This window comes from Corapipo altera, unplaced genomic scaffold, assembly GCF_003945725.1.
Source record: "Corapipo altera isolate COAL_440 unplaced genomic scaffold, ASM394572v1 70, whole genome shotgun sequence".
NCBI lineage: Eukaryota > Metazoa > Chordata > Aves > Passeriformes > Pipridae > Corapipo > Corapipo altera.
In genome coordinates this window covers 4,974,390-4,995,669 of record NW_020884911.1, presented here as the reverse complement: position 1 = coordinate 4,995,669, position 21,280 = coordinate 4,974,390, and the positions used below count along the sequence as shown (strand labels likewise).

Below are 21,280 nucleotides of genomic sequence, written 5' to 3'. Positions count from 1 at the left end.
TCCAAATGTCCTCTGATGTTTGACACCACTTTGCCATCCTGGTCATGAATCTAGAGAAGAAAATACCAGTGTCCTGGATGTTCCTTTGTGATTCAATAAAATCCTGACCTATTTATGCATCTCTCTCATTAGATGCTCTGGTTCTCTTCCCATTTTTCTTTTCTAAAGGCAAATTTCCTTTTACTTGAGGCTTCTTGCTCACTGTTAAATATTGTTCAGTCACAGCCTGCTAATTGAGTGGAGCAGGAGCAAAGAGGAGAAAATGAAAAAGGCGACTAATAATGAGAGGTGCATAATGTATGGACCGTGTGTCCACGTCACACCAAGAGAAGTTTCAGGGGTGAACAGCTCTGAATGTCTGAAAACCAGTGTGTGAGCACATAATTACAAGACACACATATCACAGGGTCAAACCTCTATCCCACAGACAACTTTAAATTATTAATTTGTTAACTTGTAAGCACTGACCTTTTCAGTTAAAATATTCTCTTATGTCTTCAGTGTGTATAATTTCTTAAGTTTAAAAAAAAAAAAAAAATACGATCTGTAAGAATTTTTGAAACCTTCACAAACATTATCAGTCAGTTTCAGACCCTTAAGTTAAAACAAAGTCCTCTGTTAATTAACTTAACTAATAGATTGCCAAAAATAGAAATATTTTGTCTTCTCCCCAATTTTGGCAGTGGGTTTTGCAGCCACTGAGGAATTGCAGTAATGTTCCAATGGTAGATCTTGTGCATCAGTGCCTTTCCTTAAATGCTTCTCTGAACCAAATTTCAAGTCCTTGAAAAGGTCAGCTGTTCCTGAAACATTACTGCTTGAAGAAATGGTTTCTGTTGGTTCTTGGCCTTCTGAAAACCCAGCTGGAGCTCTGGCCTTTCTTATTGCCTCAGCCCTGCTGTGGCTGACCATGCTTGACCAGGCAAGTTGGACTAAATAATCTCATGAGATCCTTTCCAACCTTGGCTGTTCTGTGATTCTTTAAGGATCATGTTGGTGGCTACAAGTATTCCCTCCAAGTCAGTGAAAGAGCTCCTTTTTGATTACTGGTAATAATCCAGTGAGGGACTAGTTGGGAAAATTAAATAGTGCTGGAAAAAACATTTTTCAGTGCTGTCTGTAAACCACCTGAGCTGGACCTCTGGTCAGGATCTCCCTTCGTGTGGTCAGCCCGAGTTTTACCTACAGCCCTCCTGTGCTTCATGGAGGCTCTTGGGGCTCTTTCCTGTTGAAGAACCTCGAGTCAGTCTCGGGGAATTGAGTTGGCATTAGAACCTGGAAACTCCGAAAAACAGAGACCCCCAGTGGAGATTTATCGAGTTTCACTCGACAGGAAAACATTAGTGATTCTCTCTAGAAAACCAGGAAACTCAGCACAGGTCTTGAGAGCAGCAGAAGTGCTACAGGCAGGAGTTCTTCCCCATTTTTAAGATGACCTTATGTACCTGGCACATCTGTCTTGCTTGGGAAACCTGAGCAGTCAAATAAGTCCCTGCCATAAACATTTTCCAAGTTTTTTGTAATCCTGTCAGCAACTGCCAGTTTAGAGAGTGGAACAAAATGGGTCTTTTATTTATAAGGAAAAAAAAGCACAAAATTCACCCTATGATTTGTTCGTTTGACAGGTTCTTGGATTATTCAATGGGCCTTTAGTTGGACAAAATGAAAAATAAAGCATAGAAAAAGTACATAATAATTCATCAGAACAACTCTTCCCCATTTAGAAATGCCAGTGCTGCCTTCCCTCCCTGTGTCAGCCCAGCTGATTAAACACCAAGCTCCTAATGCGAGAGATCCCTTGTTTCTCTGCCGCTGCCACACTGAGCCTTTAACTCCTCGCATCGCTAAGTCGTGTTTTATAAGATAAAATAAATCCTTTTCCCATCCTAAATCCTATATGAGTCAGTGTTATCCCACTTCTGCAGCTGAGAAAATTAGGTCAGACAGGAGAAATGACTTGATGGAGGCCACCAGGGAACTCTGTGTCGGAGTGACAATTAGGGTGGAGGAGCCCCGGGATAATCAGTCAGGTCCCAACATTTGCTGCATCCGGCCCACGCTGAAAAAAGCCAGTGGCATCACTCTTTTTTGTCCTTTGAAACTGCTGGGTGATGACAAAAATGGGTTATGTCTTGGGTTAAACACGCCCCTGAATAAATTTCTTAGAACTGCCAAATAGTCCAACTCCCAAATTCCTTTCCTGTTCAGCATTAATATTAATGCAGATTTTCTGACTGAAACACATGGGCTTTTCTTGAGTGTACAGATACCAAACTGACTTAAGCCAGAGAAGAAACTGTATTTGGGAAACCCTGAAAATCCTCTTTAATCAGAAGCTTATTAAATGAAGAGCAAAAACATGAACCGCTGATTTTCGAAATGGACATGCTCTGGTTTTTGGCTTCCCGTTTTCTTCCCCAGCACGATGACAGATGTGCCTTCTGCACACACCATAGTCAGACTTTTCTTGAGGGTCAGGGGCTGAGGATTTAAAAATGAAACCTGACTGCAATTAAATTGCTTCTGCCTGTCAACACATTCTCTAGTTATATTACCAGTACAGATCAGAAGTATTTAGTGATCTCTGTTAGAGATTTGTCTGCGCAGAAAAACAAAGGAAGCGCCCTGCAGGGAACTGAGCAGATAAAATAAACACTCTGCTTTGGATAAGCTGTTGCAGAGGATTCTCCCATACAAAATACCTTTTCAATAACACCAACCCCATGTGTTAGGTGTCCTTTTCACCTGTAGTGATCCAATGTTTTACCTCAAGTACCTTCATTTTCTGGTCTCTCCTCCCAAAGCGTTCCAGGCAAGCACCAAAGGGGCAGCACCAGGTCAGGGTTTGGTGAGGATGGTGTTTGTGGAGGTTTGGTTGTAGTTTAAATCCTCTTTCTTAGCATCCCAACCAACCTGGTGGCCCTCCACTGGCATCACTCCAGCCTGCCAACATCCTTCTCCTCCAGAAGGCATCAGAGCCCTGCGTGTTTTCCATATACACTTGCCTGGACTTAATGATTTCACTTGGAAAATCCTAATTGCTGCTATATGGATGAATTGTGATCTTTCAGCAGTGTTTTCCCAAGCACTGGTTTTCCTGGCCCAGCTCCCAGTCAGGCTTTGGTGCCTCCAGAGGGATTCAGCCAAAGCTGCCTTCCTGGATCTGCGAGATACAGCTCGTAGGCTCAGATAAGTTACAAATGCTGATGTATTTTCATTTTGGTTTTATACCTGCTGTCTGAAAACATATCGCTCCACTGCCTCCTCCTTACAGGGAGCACAAATCCCACTTCTGAAAGCCTTGAGTGCATCTCCTGAGCTGCTGCAAAGCCAGGCTTTCAGGAGCTGTTGTCAGAAATAGGGCCTCTTTATCTGCCTTCCCCTGTCGCTGGTATCCATCTGAGGGAAGGGTGAAGTGTAAAGCAGAACACGAGGAGAGGCTTTTAATCACAGTGACACCCCCATCCTTCACTGCTTGGTGGGTTTGTTCCCAACCAAAGCATTGCTGAACAGTCTCTGGCTGTACTTCACATTTTTATGAGGATGCAGCTCCCATCAGCCTTTTACATTCTCCATTCCTCCTCCTGAAGTGTGTCTGGAGTTCACATTACTGTCTGGGAAGGTGCAGCGCCACTCCGGCAGGAGAGACAGGCACAGAAGGCTCCTTCCGTCTGGGTTGCAAGGCTCAGCATCACTCTGAGCTGCAGTGCATCAGATTTGGACTTCCCTACCTTATGCCCAAGGGAGTCTGACCTGGGCATTTCCCAGACTGTCTGTCATTACACTGCACCCAAAATGAGTAGCTTGACTCCTCTCTGTTACGTGACTTTCCTTCAAAGCAAACCTTCCCTGCCTGTTCAGGCAGTTCGTGATGTTGTGCCACAACATTCTGCTGATAACTGTAACCACAGAAGCTGCCTCTGTGCTTCGTGATTCAGACCTTAGCTGCTGCCAGTGTCTGTGGTACAGTGTGTGTGGGCATTTTCTGTGCCTTTGCAATATAACACAGGTTCTGCTTTTAGCATAAAAGTGTGCCATTCACAGGAGAACGACAATAAAATAGTTCCTCGTGTCCTTTTCCCTCCGACATTACTGGAGCTAACCCAGCTCTGCCCTTAGACAGGAGAGCTTGGGCAGTAGTGTCTCAGCTGCCTCGAAGCTCAAATTGGAGGGCATGTTGTGGAACATCACATCAGACTGCAGACAGGATGTATCCCTCTGGTTCTGGATCCCTTCAGCACTGCATATTCAAGCTGGGTCAGTTATAATACAGCTTGAAGCAGAAAGATGAAAGAGCTGCAATTAACATCATCAAGCCTACATTTTCTTATGAACAGCAAATGCAAATGTTAATGTAGACAAGCAAAGACCTCTCCCAACCTCTGTATGTGCTGAAAATTTAGCAAGCACATCAATAATTCGTTCGTGGAGATACTCGTGAATATTTTTGTGTTTTAGCCTTGTCATCAGCAACTTCTCGGGATAATTATGTTGTGTGAAATGATTACTACAGAATGAAAGAGCAAGCTCCAGGGTAGTTTGTCTCCATGGCTGTTCATTTTTCAGTGATATGAATGATGGTTTTAATCAACAGGTCTGTGCGATGGAATAAATTCCACTGTCTCATCATTGCTTTGGGGTGCACGCTGTTCTCACCAATAACTATTTCTTTTGTAACCAGAAATAGCTTCTGCTGCATCCCAGCAAAAGAAAGGGACATGTATGCTACACATGAGTATATTGTGCTTTATGGCTGTTGTTTCTAAAGCTACCCAAACAATGTGGATGCCCAGATCCCATCAGTGTTAATGAGCACAGAACAACCAAGCCCTTAGTTGCCCTAATTGGAAAATCTGTGTACACAATGTCTAATTCAAAGGACGTAGAACTCGGTGGGTAGGCTCCTGTTGATATAAAAAGATATTAGACCTGGCCCACATCAAGAATTTCAGAGAAAGCACCAGCCACTTCACACCCCAGCAAAGGGGTTTTGAGGTAATCCAGCTGACTTAGTGCTATGGGAACATCAGAGAGGACTGATACAGCTGGGCTGGGAGCGAGCAGCCTCTAGTGCAGAGGGTCCAAAGTGCTGCAGCCCTTCAGCCTGCAATGGGATGCTCAAATTTCAGGAGGACTGTTGAGGGTTTGGTAGCACAGGCTGCAGAATCTGTGTCAGGGCAGGGACGGGCAGCAGGGCATTGAGAGAGCCAGGAAAACCTGAGTCCTCCCTTCACCTGCCTATTTACCCAGCCTGCAGCAAGGCTCTGCTTTAGCGAGGTGGTATTGCCCAGACCAGGCTGTGTCCATGCAAGGTGAGCTTTTCCTCGAGCCAACATATCTCAGTCCTCCTTGGCCTCAGTCAACATGTGACAGGAAAACTGAATTTAGGTGCTGTCCCCAGTTGACTCTTGGTTGCTCTCCTGGACATGTACCTCAAAGTCCTTGTTTTAATCAGTACTGAGCTGTTAACTTGTGCCTTTCCTATTTACCTCAGCTGGTGTTGAGCTGAGCCCCAGTGACAGCAGATAATTACCCAAGAGGAACCATTACACGAGTGGACTCTTGTTAAGGCCACTCTTACCACTGTGTAGGTGTGAGCAGAGCCATGGAAGTGACCAAGCTCTCTTGGCTCTTCTAGCACTCCTCATGTTCCCTAAAGATTGCTTAGGTATGATCCAAAATTTCTTGATAATATGTATGCCTGAAAACCAGGCAAAATCGCTACCCTGCATTTTCCAGCCCCTTGCCCAGGGTGTAGCCAGAGGGCACATTCCACTGGGTAAGAATCTGTTCCTTTCTGAACAGAGCTCTCCAGCAGCCTCAGTGAGCTTTGCAAAATGACCTGGATGCAAGAGGCTGTTTCATCCATGCATTTGTAAGCAATTGGACTCGATGAGGGAGCATGGATGTGTGTGGGGAGGGGTGTTACTCAGTCGTGGGTGAAATTAAACCAAGATTCTTTGGCTGAGTTTGCCATTCATCTAATGAAAAATCTGGTTTTCATTTGCTAACCTTCCAAATGTGTCCATCTGTAATTAATATGGTCTCTCCACCAAATATTGGAGTACCTCACATACACATAAGCAATTTGAGCTGAGTATGTATGTATTCATGTTGGCTTTTCAGTGCCTGATGCTCTAACTGTAGGATTTATTTGGGTTGCATGTTCTGTTTTTACTTTGTTTTCCTGGCAACTTGAGTCAAAAAAATCTTGGGTAGAAACAAATGCAACTACAAATGCAAAGAAGTGGACTTTAGCTGAATGAAAGAATATTAAGTGTGTTGGATACATAAAAACAGGTTTATCAGAACACATTTTGTATTCAGTGCTGTATTACCAAGTAAAGGTAATGCTACCTGAAGCCTCCAAATTGAACTGGTTTATGGTCTCCATGTTCTTCCTGTTTTATAACCAGCAGCTCTCTGCCTTGTCTCTCATTTAATTTATTGGAAATAAGTGGTTTTTGTTTTTCCAACTCTAGATTAACTTGTTCATTCAAAGCAAAACAAGCAAAGTAAGAAGACACTGTGTCTGCTGCAAGTTCCTTGTACTTCAGCAAGGCTTATCAGATGCCCCTTTATTTTTTCTTCCTTGATGCAGGATTCTTAAAGGCTGGTTTTATAAAGGCAGGAATCAGATAAATTCAGTAAAGGTTAACCATTCACAGTGGCACTGTAGTTAATAGCCTTGGAATGGAGACCAAGGTAATGGATGTTGACTTTCTGGGGTGCTTTGAGTGTTCTTGAAAACTTTCTCTTCAATCTTCCTGAAAGCTTCTTTCCTTCTTGCTTATGGCATCTTAAGGGCTTTTCAAAGGATGAATAAAAATTCTCTAGGAAGGTAAAGCTGAGGAGCCATATGGAAAAAAGAACTGGTCTAAAACTGAAGACTGTTCACCTGGGAAACTAGAGGGGGAAAAAATGTACTTTAGCATGCAATGCATGCCTCATTGGATTTCACTAAATTGCCATTGCATTAGCACTGAATCACAGGAAAAACACAGCATTTCACAAAGCAGGTAAAACCAGAACGACTTTAAATGATTTCTGGGATATTAAACTCACAGAGACTAAGATGTATTGTGCCAGCCTAATTATTTTGAAACACTGCGGGTAAATCAATGGACATACACTTAATTTTTAATTGTAGGGACCATCTATTACTTCCACCGTGCGGGCCAAGTCCTGCTCTCATTTGCACTTAATGAAATCTTACTACAGGCAGTAATTCTGTGTGAAATGGGCAGCATTTCAGCACTCCTTTGATGGTACATGTTGTGACAGAAAAAAAGCCAAGAGCAGAACACGTGGCTCTTGCTTTCCCACTATCGGCATGGAAGTGGCATTGCAAGGATCTCCACAAGGAACAGCAGATAACAGCAGCCTGCCCACTAAAGAAAAGCACATGTTAATTTTGAGTGGTTTTCCAAAAGAAAAGGACCTCATGGATCTATATTGGGTCGGGTGAGCTTCTACCACCCAAAATCAACGCAGCATCTATGAGAAGTGATGACTTCTCTAGTTCATTCAGCATTTGTCACCTTGGCTCTTACCTGCCGACTGCTGGGCTTAGGCAATGCTGGGGATGTGCATTCCTGCTCCAGCTGACAGCTTGTGGCCAGGAAAAACTGACTGTCATTGCCAAGAAAACTGGATGGGAGAAGTAGATTGCTCTTGCAATCTACTGCTCTTTGTGTTCTCCGTGGAGCTAATTTACAGCCAGACATGGTAGACTTTTAAATTGTGACTGATTCCATTTAGTGTTTGGTATTGCCAGGGGTGTTTGTGTGTTTTCCAGGCAGAACATTGCTGTAGCATTTGCTCCCAATTTACTTCTGGGTCCTTCTTGGGCTTCCTCACTAAAAGGACCCAGATTTTGAGCTGGAAGCTCCCACGGGCAAGGACTGCTTTCCGTGCGTTCTCTATATGATTGTTTTCTTCAAGGACACCTACATGCCACTGTAAATCAGCAAAACTGTGCCCTTGTCACAGTGCTCTGGAGAGACAAGTCCTCCAAGCACTGAGGTGCCAATAAGTAACACCACCAGCATCCTTAGAAGAGTCACTTCAGGGGTCTCTTCAGCACTGCCCGGGGGCAGTAGGCGGCCTTCGTGGTGGGAGCCACAGTGCTCAAACTCTGTAATGCTTTTCACACTCCCACCTCGTGACTATTGAGGTCCAGGTTGCTCTGATGAGTGCCTTGGCATGTGGCAGAGGGGAGAAGCACTTGCTGTGGAAGGTGATAGTCATGTTTGCTTGCTTATTGTCATCACAGCAGGGGTAAAAAACGTCCTAGCAAACATCCTGTCAGATGAAATTTTGAGCTCTCTGAAAGTTTGATTTGTAAAATTGTGCCTTTGAAGCCTGCAACTCCTTCGGGGCTCCAGAGCTTTCTATGCAAGCCAGATAACCAAACTGGCCCTGCCTCGGTTCTCCACTGTTGATGAAAGAGAAAATGTGTTAATTTTATGGTGCTGCTGAGACCTCCCAGCACAGAGTTTTCCCTGTGCCAGAGCGTGAGTGATGCAGCACCGCTGTGCCTGGGCAGCATGGGCTAGGTGAAAGTGTAATTTAGAGAAAAACATCATCAGTCCAAGTAACTCTTTAAAGTCACCCAGGATTATCCCAAGGTCCTACTTCCATTGTCCTCCTTTTGCTACGCACTGATGCCAAAGGCAGCAAAACTTCATCCATCCCCATCTTCCCTTTGGATCTGTGGTACGATGGAGATGTCCTGCCCTAGAGATGCTCCTTGGGGAACGTGCCTCTCCTGTTGCTTCCATCCATCTCCCACTGCAGGCTGCCGGCATACCTGCCCTCAGCAGGGCTAAATCCCTCGGGACGAACCAGTCGCGCATCTCCTCTCGGCAGCGGCACCCTTGGAAGAGGGGGATCTCTCGTTGCCATGACAATGAACCTGTCGGGATGAATATTTCTTTCTGCGAGCAGCAATTCAAAGCTTAAAGCGATGCTGCTGCCTCCCAAAGCTTATTAGTGCCACGCGTAAACAGAGCTGGGCAAAGCCTTGGGAAAAGAAAGGGGCGGGGTGGGGGGAAAGCTGGCTGGTGTTGTAGTCCCTTCCCCTCTCGAGCTTCGAGCAGTGGGGAGAGCGGCTCCTTTCTGCCTCTTTGTTCCCGGCCCTGGCACAAATCAAATCAAGCCTCCCTTCCCCCAGCAAAGCTCGTGCTAAGCTGGAGGACGCTAGAGCGAAAACGGATTAAAAAGAAAAATCATCCTTTCTGCAGCAGATGAAGAGGGTATCAATCAGCGAGATGGAGGGGGCTCTGCCCCAGGGCTGGGCTCGCAGCTGCTAACGAGGGGCTTAAATCAAGGTGCTCGGGGGGGTCTGGGCTGTCCGCCGACCCCTCCTCTGCCTTCTGCACCTGTAACACCACCGGACCGAGAAGGGCAGCGGCCAAACCCGCTGCGGGTGTGAGTGCCCAGGAGCGCAGGACGAGCCGGAGCTGCCGCTCGCCACGCTGGAGGGAGCTCCTGAGACGGCAAAAGTGCTACGTCGTGGTCCATCTCTGACAAATCAGACCTCGAACCGATGGAAACGGGTTATATTTCAGGATGCTTTTAATAGCTGATGTTGGCAGATGGGTTGTTTCTTTTTAGATCTATGAAGAGTTAGGGCTTTTTTCTCCCCGTGTAAATTAGTCGTATGTGGGTTGTAAACAGTCTAAATAGGTCTTGAATACTTTTTTAAGCTTTTACATACAAAATCTGACTTTCTTGGAGCCATGTGACTCTGGGAGCTGAGAGAGTGAATTCTCAGTTTGAGGGCGACACTGTCGATTATCCTTTCCACCATCAGCTGTCCCACAAACCAGGGCAGGGGCAGGCACAGTGCAGGGGGGAGGGGGCTTTCAGCCAGCCCTGTCAACCAAACAATAGAGTGAAAAGTTGGGAAGAGTGAGCAAAGCCCTGTGGATGAGCCAGCGTGGGAGCTGGGACGTGCTCCTTGCTGTGGATTGTGCTCAGTGTGGCTGGTGCTGGTGCCCACAGGTCACCTGGCAAGAGCACCCACAGAAAGAAAGGGTTCTTGCAAGCAGGGGCAGAGAAGCAGCTGGGCACTGGAGGGCTGGGGGAAAGATTACAAATAAAACAAACAAGGTTGCTTTGTGCAGGCCTTGGCAGCCTTGAAACATGGGTTAAAACTGGTGAAAGCCACCGAGAGGTGAACGCTGAGTAAGGACAAGTGAGACCGTATCTTCCTTGTGCTGGTTAAAGATTAGCTGTGTTTTGGCACTTTTCCTCAGTTCTCATTTCTGTTTGCTTCAACCACTAAAGCAATGATGATAAACCCAAAATGCTGCAGCCTTTGTGGAGGGAATGTCCCCAGAGCACCCGGGGCAGCGAGGCTGAGAAGGGCTTACAGTGCTCGTACCCACAGTGGGAGACCCAAAATAACCCCATGACAGCGCTGAGTGGAGGATGAAAGAGGTTTTGGCTGTAAGGTGTGATCTGTAACCAGAGTCTGATGTGGTGCTGAAGGACTCTCAAGCACAGACAGCTGGACGTGGTATTTCTAAAAGGCCTCGAAATACAGTCAGGACCCTGCTCCCCATAAAATGCTGGGTTTTTTCCCTGGTGTTTTGCCAGCAGGAATGGATTAAGGGAGGATTCCCTCATTTGGGAAGGGGGGGACTCCTTAATCCCTAAAGCCTGGATTTAAAGATCCTGGAGAGAGTAATCACAGACAGTGGATTAGCATCTGATGGGGAGCCTGGCAGGAGAGGGCAGCATGGCACTGCCAACCCCAGGGTTGGTCCTCACCCTGGTCTGCAGCTCCTTTTCTGTGTCTTAGATATACTTTTTCACCTGAAAACACAAAACTCACAGAAAGGAAGACGTTAAAAAGAGCATTTCCTCAAGTCATGGATGGTTTTCCTGCAAGTGAGAAGTGTGTAAAACATGGCTGGGGCAGGTGATAAATGATGGCAGGGGGTGTGGTGGTGTGTGTTTGGTTTTTTTATAACCACCTTTAAAATTGCTCTGCAAAGGCTTCTGCCATGACAGACTGAGTCATCCTTTAGCTAGAAGAAGAAAAGGAAGAGATGCTTGCCAGTCAACAGAAACCAGCTGGTGTAGGGCCAGCCCCTACTGCCTGGAGGTGTGTTGGCCTCCAGCCATGCAAGAAAACCCATAGTTGGTGCCTTGTTTGTGTGGGAAGCCTGGAAAACAGAGTTTGTGGCAGTGTGGCCCTCATTTGTTACTTACTGTGGCTCATGCACTGCTTTTCCCTCAGAATGCCAAACTCAGTCTTTTCAGAAAGGTCTGACTACTACTTTCTCCTTCAAAACACAACCTTAAAACATGCAATTTCTATACAGATATAGCACAAGTGAAGCATTTAGCCTGGCTAAGGCATATTCCCCCTGGGAGATCTTGCAGGAGAAATGGACCATATTGGCTTTTCCAACTGGCCTTAGGTATTGCTGCAGCAGCACATGAACTCAGCCGAGTGTGCGTTTATCTGGCAGGAGGCAGTCGCCTCAAACGGAGTGAGGATCAGCTCCCCCAGAGGTTCACCACTTCAAATTTAAAACTGCATTATTTATTCAGACAGGATTTTCTGGCAGCAAACCTTGCATCCTTTTCTGCATGCTCTGTAGTCAAGAGGAAGGATGGTGCTATGCTTGATGGTCCCCAGAGGGTGCCCTGTGCTCCTGGCAGAGGTGGAGAGGTCAGCAGAGATGGGCGAGTGCCAGTCGACCCACCTCGGGCTCGGGGACTGGAGCTTCATGCCCTGCTGGGTGTTGCCTTCTTGGTTGCATTCTTTAAAAGTTCCCTTTGGGGATTTTGGATCACCTCTCTGCACGCTGCCCTGTGGCAGGGCTGGTGCTGCTCCACCCGAGCCTTGCAAGTTTGGTTCATCAGCCACTTCAGCTTTCAAGTCTAATATGATCATCTCCTATTGTCAAATCATTCCCCTTTATGTAGGCCTTTGCTTTCAGAGCATTTCCAGACCCTCTGGATCCTCCTCTTGCAGGTCTTTGCCATCCCCAAGAAGCTCTCCTGGCTGTGGATGGTTCCATTTAAAGTCCTCTCCTAATTGTATATGAATCCATCCTCTGTATGAGACACCACTGGTGAAGTACATACAAACAGCACAGTGGAAAGGGAAGCTCTGTAATGTCACAGCTACCAAGAGCCTGATCCCCTTCTGCCTAAGTCACCAAAACAGACTGCAGAAGGGGAGGGAGCAGTCCTGGTTTTCTAGCAGTTTCCAGCAAGGCTTTACACTGGTCAAACTGTTTCAGCCCAGATTTTCTTTAATTTTCTTGAAATCTGGCATTCATTGCCAGATTTCAAGAGGAATCAAATAAATACCTCTAAAGATCTGATCCTTGCACCTCCCTTTGCCATTCCTTGCTGAATTGAGGGTTGGTGCTTTCTCCTCTCCTGCCACCTCACCTGCTCAGCCACACTGATGCAGAGGGTAATTTCTGTTCTCATGCCATCAACGCCCAGTCTTGGGGGACTCTACTCTGCCAAAGCAGTGTGGGTGTGTGTACCCATGGAGCACAGCAGAGGAACACCCCAGGGATTGTCTGGCAGAGGATGCTCCATGAGCAGGACACCCACTCCCATACTTGGATGCTGCTGGGCCGAGGTGCCACGTGCTCTGTGCTGACAGACCTTCACAGCTGTGGGGTTGTCAGCCCTTTCCCCCCCCTCCTCCTGGGCTGTGTCTAATTGAATTTGGATAGTGGCTTTCTCTGCTAGAGACTGTGCCACTGCTCTGGGATACCTGCTCCTACAGTTTATCCTTTCAATTTATGTTGCCAAGGAGCCGTGTTAACCCTCATCTCTTAAAGAGTGAAAACCCTTTCTGTTGTTGAAAACTGAGTGCATGCAAGTCTCTGAGGAGCAGCACTGGTTTGTACCACACACTAAATAGGAGCAGCGGTCTCAGTCTGGATTGTAAATCAGGTCACTGACAGTAGTGAGGCGAGAGCAGCAAACAACCTGGTGCTGTTCTCCATCTGTGCTCAGAGGAGACCCGGAATGGTACCAGCAGAAGGGCTACAGGGAGAGAACAAGGTGTCTTGGCAAACCTATGCATGTGTCTGTAACAGTCAAAAGAAATCCTGCTTTGCAGCAGGTTGTTTTCCATCTCTTGCATGTTGCCATCAGCATGATTGTAGCATCCAGGGTGCTCGGAGGAGATAATGCCCAAGAGTGACAGCTAATGGGGAAGGGTGGGAAAGAGAAGAGGAACAACTTTCTCCTGCTGCCATGTGCTTTCAATCCCTTCAGCTCTCTTGCTATAGCCATAGTGAGGAAGTGGTTTTTCCACTGGTAATTTTAGTGCTGCTTTAAAAGAGCCAGACTAGCAAAGCTAAGGAAGTAAACCCCTGCCCATCCCTGGGATGCTTTCCTGCTCCTGCCTGCACTCACCAACTCACCAACACAACCTGCTGACTTCAGGCACCTTCCTGGTTTTTCCATCTTGATCAAATTACTGTCTTTTCCCAGACAGTGGGCAGTCCTTTTCTTTGAAAACAGACCACCAAGATAAAACCAAGAGCTGTTCTTCAGGTCTCAGTGGGTGCCTGGTCTGCTGGAGAGCATCCCCTGAGAGGGAGGAGATGGATCACAGCCCTGAACCTGCTGCGCTGGTTTGAGCATCACCCTGCAGTGCCCCTGCCCTGGGCAGTGCCCCTGCCCTGGACAGCGCAGGCTGAAGCTGATTTTTAAGTCAGCACACTGCTGGGGATGGAGGGGAGGGCAGGCTGGGCAAAGCCATGACCCTGTTTGCTCTGCTCACTAAAGGTCACAAGGTGGGTCCGTCTGTTGGGGGGGGAAATGAATACTGGTATCTGCAGCAAACTAATTCCAGGCTTGCACCGATTCCCCTTTGAGTTTAATTTAATCATCTTTGGTGTCTGATTCTACAAACATGGCTTTGTTCTGCTAAACCTTTGCTGCATATTGGCAGAGAGGCAGCTGGAATTTAAATTTGATTTTGACTATAGTGAGAAACCTTATATTTAGCACTTGGCAAATCTCTTGAATGCAGGAGCACATCAGTTTATAAATGCAGGTTGCTTTGATCAGTGTAATTTTGGAGGCTTAAGTATGAGAGAGAGAATGTAGGCTGGGTACTGATACTCATAAAGGAGCTATAGAAAAATATTCTACCAGGTGACTGGAATTACATTACTCTACAGTATCAACCTACCTAGCATTTGCTGCAAGGAATCATTTGTACCTGAAAAATGCTTTGGGTAACAAAATACTTTAAATGCAGTTTTTTGTCACCTGCAGTATGAGGGTCACGTACAGGGACACATTCTCTCAGATCAAGGGACAGGTGACAGCAAAGAGTGACAAGAGCTGAACTAACTCAGGGGCATGACGGTGACCAAGAAACGTAGATGAGCCAAAATGGCAGCGGGACAAATTGCCTGCTTTCAACCCCTCTTCTCCATTGGACAAAACTCCTCCTGGTTCCTTTGCCATGTGGGATGCCGAACTAATAGTCACTCTTGGCATTAAAACATGTGTAGGACTCGGGGTTTTGCCGTATGTTCCAACAAAAGCAAGGACTTTAATTTGCAGCTTGGGCCTGGAGCTGGAGGCGTTCTCAGAGAGCTCGTGTCCCTTTGAAACCTGTCCTGTTTTGAAAGGAGCCACCTCTGACCCTGCCAACTTGGCAGCAGCTCCCACAGGTACATGGACCTGACTGTGCCACTGTAAAGTCTGGGATACTCCCTGGGTATCCTTAGGGGCTGGTTTTCATTTGGAGTTGCTGTTAAAGGAAGGAGTGCTTGTTACCTGCGGGGTGGAGAGCAACAGCTTTTAGCAGCTGGGGGGCTCATCTGTGGGCTTATTGCTTCCTAAGACTTGGATTTTTAGAAGAGGCTTTCCTTTACACAGCAAAAGTGATCAGGGCCAGAACTTAGGAGTACATGGTTTTAAGGAGCTCAGGTTATGCTCTGAGCAGAAAGAAATAAAAACTAAGGCAACAGTACTGACTCTGCTCTTCAAATTTGCATGGGTAGAACAAAAAATGGAGCTTGAATAAAAACATTATCATCAGTGTCATGGGCATGATTAACACAGTATTCACTGCCTCCGAAAAAGCAGCAAGGGGAACAGGTGACCCTTCCTACTGCTTTTACTGGCTGCTGGCTTCCAAGAAATACCCCACCACTTTGATTTATTGACATGCTGGGGAAAGGCAATTAAGTTTTACAACCAGCCAACCCTGTGGGTCCAGATCTTCAGAAGCAGAAACGAAAAGGGAGCCTCCCCTTCTCATGTGTGATATTTTCAAAGCATTGGTGTGTGATGGTGCTGTGGGATTCCAGATCTGATGGCTGCTCATTCTTCACTTTGGGGCTGTGGCTGCCTCTACCCAAAGGGCTGGAGCAGGTGTAACTCCTCAGGGAGCTTCACCACGAGATCTCCACAACCGCAGGGTTCGGTCTGTGCTTTCCCCAAACCCACCATCCCCAGAGGAGCCAGCTTGGAAGGCTTGAGCACACAGCCCTCTTCTACACATCCCTCTTCCCCAGCCATTGCATCAAGGTTGTTGCCTGATAGCCGAGGCTGCAGCTCCTCCCAGCCTGTGTTGCCTTCTGCTCCCCAGCCCACCACATCACCGGCGGCCGAGCGAGCACCGGCGATGCTACAAAGGTTGTTTTTGCACCGTGGCTGAAGAGCAAGAGCACAGGAGATTTGATGCCTTGCAGCTTCTTGCTCCTTGGGCCCGTGGATCAGCATGGCAGGAGCTGGTTTGTCCCCTGGTGAGGGGCTGACTGAGGGCCAGTTGGCAGTGCCTGTGTGGGGAGGGCTGTGCTCGTGGCGGAGCCGGGATTGATGCATGGCGGCGCTAAAAGGGATTGACAGATCTGCAGAGAGCAACTTCCATGCATCCCATATGTTGCTTGGCTTCCTCTGAGGGACTTAAAATTTTGAGGCAAAAAAAATCTTTTGCTGGAGGAGAATTAGGATATTTGTATACTTGGCTATTTTCAAGAGCCTCTTTTTCCCCCCTCTAGCTGGACCTGATGTGGTCAAAAAGAAAAAAGGTATCTTTTAGTCACCCTGGGAGTGTGCAGAGATGTATTAAATAAACATAGTTTCCTGTGGCCCTAATAGCAGACACAGGAAAATTCCCCAAATTGTCAAAAAGTTCTGCTCTGTAAGAATCACAGACAAAGACTGTCAAAGATCTAGTGCTGCTAATCAGCACAGTAACTGCTGGGGCACTCTGATTTACACCTGAAGGTTTGACTTGTTACCTATAGGAGAACTTCCCAGGAAGACTGGAATGTAACCTTGAGGTCAAATGAGAACTTTTCAGAGCAACGCTATTTTTACTCCTCTCTGTTTCATTTAGGCAAACACGTGCAGTGCAGACCGTGGGTCCTGATGAAGTGCCATTGTTTAATACTGAAAAAATGCACATTTGATCTCGTTCGCATTTCCTAAAATCCGTGTTATTGATTTGACAATATATTTTTCCTCGGAAAAAAAAAAAATCTGCAGTTATTTATTCATTCTTGCCCCTTGGAGAGCTCGCTACCATCTGCTTTTCTTGGCTTTGCATTACCTTTTTTTTTCTTCCACTTGTTCTTTTCCCACTGTGCACCACTGAAGGACTATACTATACATTATCTCATAGCCAAATTATGCAGGGTATTGTAAACATGTTGTAAACTTTGCCAGCTGCAAAGTCAAGGGCTCTGAGAGATCTTGCTTAGCACTGGAAATGCTCTTTGAAGAAAGAAGGCAGCCTTTTGGAAGCAGATTTGCAGGGCAGCGTGACACCAAAGTGTCATACTGCTTTTGCAAAATGCTAGGGGAAGAAAAGGAGCAGATAAATGTGTTCATGGATACCTATAGATTAATCATAGAGGCCAAGAAGTCCCTGAACCAGTATCTGCTCAGCACCCACTGATAAGACACAGCAGGGCTCCTGTGTGCACATGCTGGGACCTGCAGGCTCTGGGCTCCAGTGGGTAGTAAGAGGGATTGGTGCCTGATAAAGTCCCACATCACCTTCATTTCAGGTAGGACAGGGCCATGCTCAGGGCACATCACAGGACTGATGGCCCTGCACGTGCCAGAGTTATCCCTGGAGCTGGAGCAGTCATGGCCTGCAGACAGTGTCCTGGGAAGAGGCAAACTGCAGAGCATCTCTAGCTCTGCCTTGCAGGGTTGGGGCCCATTTCTGCCCTTGGAAATATGAATTGAAGGGGAAGAATCACAGGTGTGTGAGGATAAGTCTGTGTAAATTTACAATATCCCTAGTTACAGATCTCTGTGTATCTTTTGATCACTGAACAATAAGGATACTGGCAGTAGCAATGACCAGGCATTATGGAAATCGTGTCTCAAAAATATACAGTAACTTTAAAATGACCTTTTTGAAGTTTAGTGTCTGTTCTCTTTGTCTGTCTTCTGGTGACTGATCTTGGTGCAGTGAAGGTCGTGCCTTCAAGACTTCATCCCATGGTACACTCCCCAAAAGGGCAGAAATCTGCCTGGGAGCCACACCCCTCAAGCCCAGGAGCTGGAGTGCGGGAGGAGCACTGGGCAGCACGGAAATAGAGGTTACTGTCACCCTTGCAAATAGAGAGAGAGAGAGCTAGGGGCTGTACTGATACACTCTTCAGAGAGCAATCCCAAATGCCTTGAAGTCAAGAGGACCAGGAAATGCTGTGAATTATAGGACCACAGGGAAGAGCCTGTGACAATGTAAATTACCTGTATGGGCTGATGACACACGTGCAACTCTCAGCGAAATGCAGTTTCCTACATTTGCTGTAAATTCATAATGAATGCTTTTGTGCTCAGAGTTTGACCAATAAGGAAAGTAAAGACACCTTAAGTTTGGAGGAGATTTGAGGTGTAGTTATGAGAGTAACTGCTCTGGTAGCAGAGAAGTGGCCCTTCAACAGCATTTTGGAAAGAGGCCAGGGGCTGCACAGGAGCGCAGTCACACTCCACCCAGCATCCCTCAGCCATCCTCACAGCCCTTAAAAGGCTGCTGGCCATCAAGATGAATAGCTGGACAGGGCATTCATCTGTATTATTTAGGGAATTCAAACCTGTCTTTTTAATTATTCCAGCAATACTTCATCGTCCTCTCCGACGACGGTTAGTGGGAAGGATCACCGGTTCAGCTGTACTTACGTAATGTGGCTGTGAATATCCTATGACTTATTGCCCAATCCCTGCTCTTTTTACAGGGTTAAGAGCTTAGGAGAGAAGAATTGCTTGGCTGTGAGATGTATTTCTTTTTGCAAAGGATGGCTGGTGTTCTCCCAGCCCTGGAAGTATTCTTGTGAAAGCTATTTCTTCTCTGAAGAGTCTTTTATTACTGTTATTGGCTTATGTTCATAGGCTTTCATTCTCATTAAGGGGCACTGATTTAAATGAGGGGATTTAATCAACAATTTTCATCATGACTTAAATCAGCTAGCAGGAAACACAAAATTGATTATTTAAATTAATCTTGTGCTCCATTTGTACTTTTTAATTATTTTCCTAAGGAACAACTGATACTTCCTCACTGGAGCCTAATACTGTTTTTTCACTTATGATCAGGATATGCTATTACCATATTTATTTAAGAATCTGCATATTAAGTCTAAAGTTCCTTAACAATTTTCACTTTATGTGCCAAACTGATGACTGATGCCTCTACTACATGACTAATTTTAATGTTAATTTTTGTCAAGGTGCACTGCAGAGCAGAGAAAGTAACATACATTAGTTACTGTGCTCTAATTTAAATCACATACTAATCTTAAATATGATGGGCAGACAGGGTAAGGGGGAGAATGCAGTTATCAAAACTTATTCTGCATTTGAAATGGACATTTTGAACACAGGAAATAACACCTCTTGACAGCAGGCTGGGGTGTTTAATCACCAAGTCCTTATAAAGACTCATATGGGGGAAACCGCAATAGCCTTTTCCCTCTCTGGCTTCAACCCCTAATGGTTTTCTCAAACTGGAGGGAAGTGAAGGAAAGAACATTTTTCTGTGCATCCCAGGGAGAAATGGGTCTGTAGATAGTGAATTTAGAGTCTCAAGACCCTCCTGATCCAGCTGGTTCAACAAATACTTCAGCTACTGCAGGGGCTTCACTCGATTTAAAATGTGTAGGGGTCTATTTCCATTTATTATAATATTACAGTGAAGCCTAGGCCATAGTGTTTAGTGCCACTGATTCAGTTTTTAAATTAAAACTACCAAATTTTAAACATACAATGATGATAAGTTAAAAAAATTAATAATGCTATGCTCTGATTTTTCTGGGAAAAGGATATTTTGCCCTTTTAGCCACCATTCATTTGCATTAACTCTAGCTCAGGGCAGCTATGCTGAGTTGAGGGGCCATATTTCTTATTCATAGCATTGTGTGTAAGAATAAGCCAAAAGCAAAATGAACCTCTTTTTAAAAGCTTTGGGCTTTGGGGTCCATCTGTGCATATATAACATCTATTTTTCAGATCGAAGGGATTAAATAGTCAAGTTCATCCTTCAGGTAGTTCAGCTGGCTTTTGGGGAGAAACTAATGTCCAGGTTAGACACCTGGTTTCTCGTTGGCTTCAACCCCAAGGACACAGGGTCCAGGGCTCTCTGGGAATACACAGGACGGGATTTTCCAGTGCTGATGGATGTGCCTACATCCCTTCAGTGTGAGTCTCGGCAGGTTCATGTTACTGAGCCACCCCTTCTCCCAGCACCCCATGGGATACAGAGGGGTTATTGCTCCCTCCCTTCCTCCCTCATTGCTCCTGCAATGGTGCCTCTCACCCGGCGCTGCAGTTTCACAGCCATCAGCATTTTGCCAACTCACTGAGACACTTTCCTCCAAATCACACTTGAGACTAAAGACAAAACAGCAAAGGCTTGATTTCTTTTTGTTCCCCTGCCAGAAGCCATATGCACCATGCCAAGATGTGACACGCAACACCTTGCATTACAGACACACATCACTCATGCTGACTCAGAGCAGGGAAACCTTCGCTGCCTCGTCCCACACGTTACTTCTGGTCTGATGCACCAGGGAAAGGCTTCAGCTTTGTGGTGAGGTTTAAACCCAAGTTGTTGTGGTGGGGTTTTTTTCTGCAAGGAAAGTTTTAGCATGGCTTGGGGTTTTTTGAGGAATTTGGTTTTTTTGGGTTTTTTCTCTAGAAGCCTGAATGTCCTTCAGTGGCTGCTGATTTCAAACGATGCTTCTGGCTGCAAAACCCACTGCAAGCCAATGGAAAACAGGAGCAACAGAGTAACTTCAACAGTGGCACCTACTCAGGGTCGCCTTAACCAGCCTGCCTCTGAATTTCACATTTAAGGGGTCAAAATTACAGTCCAGGGCTTCTGAATAGCCTTCTGCTGTATTTTGGACTGTGTTTGTTCTGTGCCCAGTCTCCTTCCCAGCAAGGAGAGTGCTCCTTCTTGTGCTGGCACTGCCCACCACTGCCATGGTCAGGTTTTGAGGCCAGAGCAGGTGCTTTGCCATCCCAGCAAACACCAACACCATGTGCTGTGAAGAACAAAGGGAGCACCTTTCATCTCACAGTCTTAGGTAGAGCAGTGATTGAGAGGAACATAAAGAAAAGAAGGCAGAAGCAGATATTATGGGTAATGGAAGAGCACATTTCTGAGGGATTTTTGTTGTTGTTGTTGTTAATGTAGGGTTTTTCATACGTGCAGAAATGTGTTTAGATCTCAGGTGAGCAGCTGAGTGCCGTGAAAGCCTTGGCATCTCCCTCTGCCTGGCCACCCCACACAGCTCTAATGCAGACCTTTATCTTCCAGCTGTTCCTGTCGTATCCTCTCTGCTCCTGCCATACAGAGTGAGTGCTAATGCAAAAGGGCATCAAAGAAACTAGAAATGATGTGTAATTCAACATCATTAACTATGAAATCACTCCTCTCCCATGCAGGGCTGTATCAATCAAATCGACTTTGGGTCTTTTCTTCCCAGGGAGCTTCTGCTGCAGGTGCCTCTGAAAGCACTTTGCTGTCTGTGCTCGGTGTTTCCTGACAGGGATGGTTTATGGTCATCCGTGAGCACACACCATCATCTCCCTCTGTTTTTAGCACGTGGAAGGACCGATATGTACCTTTATTAAAGGCAATCTTAATCTTTCTTATGGAACATTATATAAAAACGTAGGCTTAGGGCAGCTTTCAGAGACAGCCACAAATTGCCGGCAGTAATACAACAAAATTAGATGGGATACATGGGGTTTGGCTGTTGTACTTCTCTGATTGTTTCCTTCCATCACTTGCCTTAACCAG

The 21,280-nt window shown here is 46.1% G+C and overlaps 1 protein-coding gene across 3 annotated transcripts in view; it reads left to right on the top strand.

The window, feature by feature from the left end:
• PAK5 (p21 (RAC1) activated kinase 5) overlaps window positions 1-21,280 on the top strand; it is a 198,780-nt gene that overhangs the window by 89,544 nt on the left and 87,956 nt on the right. The window lies entirely within an intron of this gene.